The sequence below is a fragment of the Myotis daubentonii genome, chromosome 9 (genome assembly GCF_963259705.1).
Source record: "Myotis daubentonii chromosome 9, mMyoDau2.1, whole genome shotgun sequence".
NCBI lineage: Eukaryota > Metazoa > Chordata > Mammalia > Chiroptera > Vespertilionidae > Myotis > Myotis daubentonii.
The window spans coordinates 78,987,818-78,992,447 of NC_081848.1; positions in this window are offsets into that span (position 1 = coordinate 78,987,818).

Sequence of the window (4,630 nt, forward strand, 5' to 3'; positions counted from 1 at the left end):
CGGAGCAGCAGCTGCACACCACGCACCCCAGGCCCTGGGGCAGAGGGAGCAGAAACACCCCTTGCTGCGCAGGGCAGGCCGAGGGGAGCAGCAAAGGGAACACGCAACTGCGGGGCCGGGCCCATCTCTGCTCTCGCCGAGCCCTTGTTCATGTCCCTGCCCCCACCCACAATGCAATTGGGCCGCTGGCCTGATGCATGCAGCTCGAGCAGTGGTTCTCAGCCTTCCTAAAGCCGCGACCCTTTCATACAGTTCCTTATGTGGTGGCCCCCAACCATAAAATTATTTTCGTTGCTACTCCATAACTGTAATTTTGCTGTTATGAATCGTCATGTAAATATCTGATAGGCAGGATGTATTGTCATTGTTACAAATTGAACATAATTAAAGCATAGTGATTAGTCACAAAAACAGTATGTAATTATATGTGTTTTCCGATGGTCTTAGGCGACCCCTGTGAAAGGGTCGTTTGACCCCCAAAGGGGTCGCGACCCACAGGTTGAGAACCGCTGAGCTGGAGCATGGTCCCCTGGCTATGGATTCCGGCGTCGGTGGCTCCTACCCACCCAAGTCTGTGAGGGAAACTAAAGGCCAGAGAGGTAGGCAAGGCAGGTCGCCCCACCTGCCGACAGCTGTTGCCAAGGCCCGGAAGCAGATTAGCCCGCGGACGTGGGTCCCAGGCAGCAGGGGGCACCCAGGCCCGCAGGTGTGGGCCCACCACCCTGTGCGGCTCCGATTGTGTTACCAGAATAGCTCGGCCCCCAACGTGATCAGAGGGCTGGGGGCGCGCTGCCCGCAGCGCCTGCTGGCCACTTTGATGTGAGGGCGCCCGAGCCCCACGCCCCCTTCGGCGATGCTCAAGAGCCGTGCGGTGTGCCTGCTGCCCACTCTTTTTTAAAGCGAGGAATTGTCTAACCTTTTAATATGAACCAGCAATTATCTCCAAGGCAGGAAACCAAACCCGGGCTGTTCTGGTGAAAGACAAGATGCCTCCCTGCTGTGCTGAGCAGAGGAGACCACATGAAAGGACCAGCCCGCTCGTCGGGGCTGCGCTGAGGTTCCAGGAACAGATTGGGCCCCGGCCTGGCCCCCGCCCAGCTGCCAGGGCCTGGGCCGCGTGTGGGAGGGAGCCCCGGAGGGGCCTCGGGGACACTGGGCCCCCTCGTGCAGACCCTGACCGGCGGCAGCTCTGGCCCAGCCCTTGCCTCTGCGCCTCCTGCCACCGTCCACGGCCCTCGTCCACTAAAGCCCAGGCTCCAGCGACTCCTCGGGCCTGCCCACCGGAGGGCTCCCTGAGTCCTGGGCCTCCCTCCCCAGCAGTTCCCACAATCCTCCACGTACACAACCCTGCCCGTGGCCACCCGCTTCACCGCCCCCTTTGCAGGAAAACTCCTCGTCCCCAATGCCTCCCCCGTCCCCTCCTTCTACATGTTCATATTTGGAAAGTACAAAAGAAAGTGTAACATAAACCTACATCACTAAGTTCTTAAGGCAATGACCGTGCCCCCCACGCAGCCAGAATGCGAACACCGTCCAGAACGTGCCACGTATGACCACGGGTCCTCCCCACGGTCCTGCCTCCCCAAGAGGTGGCCCCTCCCGGGACTGCAGGCTCCCGTGCCCTTGAGCGACAAGTGACTGTACTGCCAATGGATGCACGCCCTGAAGGCGCATTAACTGTGGTGTTTTTTTAAAAATATATTTTATTGATTTTTTTTTACAGAGAGGAAGGGAGAGGGATAGTTAGAAACATCGATGAGAGAGAAACATCGATCCGCTGCCTCCTGCACAGCCCCCACTGGGGATGTGCCCGCAACCAAGGTACATGCCCTTGATCAGAATGGAACCTGGGGCCCTTCAGTCCGCAGGCAGACGCTCTATCCCAGAGGTCCTCAAACTTTTTAAACAGGGGGCCAGTTCACTGTCCCTCAGACATTCCACGCATGCGCACTGCGGGCCCGGGACGCGTCGGCTGCTAAGCAGGACAGGCAGCGGCGGCAAAAACACCCGGCGGGCCGGATAAATGTTTTCGGCGGGCCGCATGTGGCCCGCGGGCTGTAGTTTGAGGACCCCTGCTCTATCCACTGAGCCGGTTTGGTCAGGGCTTAACTCTGGTTTTGAATTTTACATAAGTAATACTTTTCTGTACGGCGTCTCCTGGAACTTGCTTTGTTCACTCGATGTGTTTCTAAGATCCCTTCACGCAGCTCTGCGAGGCTGGAGGCCGGAGGCCGGTTCGGTGCTGTGTGAGTAGAGCTCCTCGGCGTGTGCGTTCTGTCGAGGACGTGTGCGTTGTGCCCAGCTTTTGCTCTCTCAACGTTCTACCCGCTGGCGCACGTGGGCAGGGTCGCTCTTCAGTGTGTCCCTAGCAGAGTAAGGTGCCATATCCAACGACCGTAAAGGATGCCAAACTATCTTCCCAAGAGGCTGTGTCCATCAGGCTTCCTCCAAGCACATCTGCGGGCTCCAGCCACTCCAAGGGCCAGACCCGCTCGAGGCTGTGAAACACATCAGGGCGGCCTCGCCTTGCATCTCGGATCACGGTGAGACTGCACGTCTTTTCACGTCGCTACGGGACTTGGCTTCTCTGTGAAAAACCCGTTCAAGCCCGTTTTCTATCGGTTTGTCTTCTTCTTGCTAATTTATAGGAGCTTTTCACGTGGCCCAGACATAGGTCCTTACTCAGTTACACCTGCTACACGCATTTCCCCAGGCGGTGGCTTGCCTGTCTGTGGTGCCTTTTAAAAAAAGTTCTTACGTGTCCTGAGTTTATCAACATTTTCTTTTCTGTACGTATAGTCTGTGAAGTGCTTCCAAGTCTGCGTTTTACACCTAAGGCCCGGGGATCCTCCTGCCTCTGCTCCGTCGGGGCCGTGACCCCAGCCCAGGGGTCCCTGACTTGCCGCTATGCTGGATGACTCCCGACCCGTCCCTGATGCCCGGCCAGAGCCACAGCAGCCACGGGAAACCACGGCTGGGACGAGAACACACGCTTGTCGCCAGTAGACTTCCCCCAGTGCAGTGTGGTGGCCTGGGCGAGGACAGGGACACAGAGCACTGCGGACAGGGCCACCCAGAGGCCTGCCCTGCACCAGCAACCCCGCCCGAGCCCAGCCAGTTCTCACTGGAACAAAGGCTCAGAGGCTGGCACCTTTGAAACTAGCGGATGGAACCTCTCAGAGTGTCAAGAGCCCTGCACAGTCAGAAGGCACCAGAATGACCATGCTCAAGGGTGGAGCCAACCTCTCCAACCAACCCTGCCCCCCAGGGCCCAGCACAGATCGTCCAGAGCAGCGGTTCTCAACCTGTGGGTCCCGACCCCTTTGGGGGTCGAACGACCCTTCACAGGGGTCACTTAAGACCATCGGAAAATACATATATAATTACATATTGTTTTTGTGATGAATCACTATGCTTTAATTATGTTCAATTTATAACAATGAAATTGGGGGTCACCACAACATGAGGAACTGTATTAACGGGTCGCGTCATTAGGAAGGTTGAGAACCACTGGTCCAGTCATCTGCTCGGACGGTAAACGCCAGGGAGACTTCTCTGTGACAAGAGGTGAAGCAGGCGGGGTGGACGCACATGCGGCTCTGGCACCTGCACAGGACACCCCACCCAGAGGTGCCTGCTCAGCCTGCAGCCCAGACGCTGAGGCAGGGCCACAGCCCGAGACAGGCAGCCTGCAGCCGGCCAGGGGAAAGCAATGAGCCTCCTGGGGTCACAGAGTCCAGCTTGCATTAAAAATGAGGCCCACAGAACCCGATCCCGCCATTAGATGGCGCTGAGACCTGGGGTGGCACCCTGTGGGAGGTGGGCAGCAGTGGAGGGGGCCAGGGCAGGGGAGGAGTGAGCAGGGCAGCAATGCAGGGGGCCTCACCCCTGACCCAGACAGCAGGGCCCTGTGAGGCCAGGTGGCTGTGGCCTTCTAGCCGCTGCTCAAGGACGTCCTCCTGCCCCAAACCTGCCTTCTGGAAAGGCAGCCACAGAGGGGCCCGGGCTGGGAGTGTCCTCATAGCCCCCCAGGTCCCCCACACCTGAGGGATTTCAGATCCACTCCAGGACCAGAAAGTGCAGCGTGTGTGGCTACAAAACCACCCCCAGGGTTTACAAACCCCGAGCACTGGGGCTCGTGACATTTCAGAAGCTACTTTTTCAGTTAAACTTTCCTCTCATCCCACTGTCCAGGCAGGAGACCAGACATCCCTTCCCAGGTGGCCAGCACCTGTGCCCTCATGGCTGTGCAGTGCCCTCAGCAGACATCACTAATCCATCTCAGCAATGCTTTCCACGGAGATCCCGGTCCTCAACAGAGGCCTCCAGGAGCGATCGCCAATCACTGAGCCGGCAGTTCACAAGGGAACCACCTGCCATCCTGGATCTGTGGTGGATCACATGGCAACGTGGCCTCCACACACTGCTCACTCCTCCCCCCACACCCTGAGGACACACAGTAGGACCACTCCTGGCTTATACACGCCTTTATGCAAATTAGAAAAAGGTGGCCCCTGCCTCAGGTAGACAGCCCCCGGCCACAATGCACCCCTGTGCACCCCTGTGCCGTGCACAGCTGAAAGGACCGGAGGAGCAGGACAACTGTGTCGCAGGAAAGATAACAACCTCA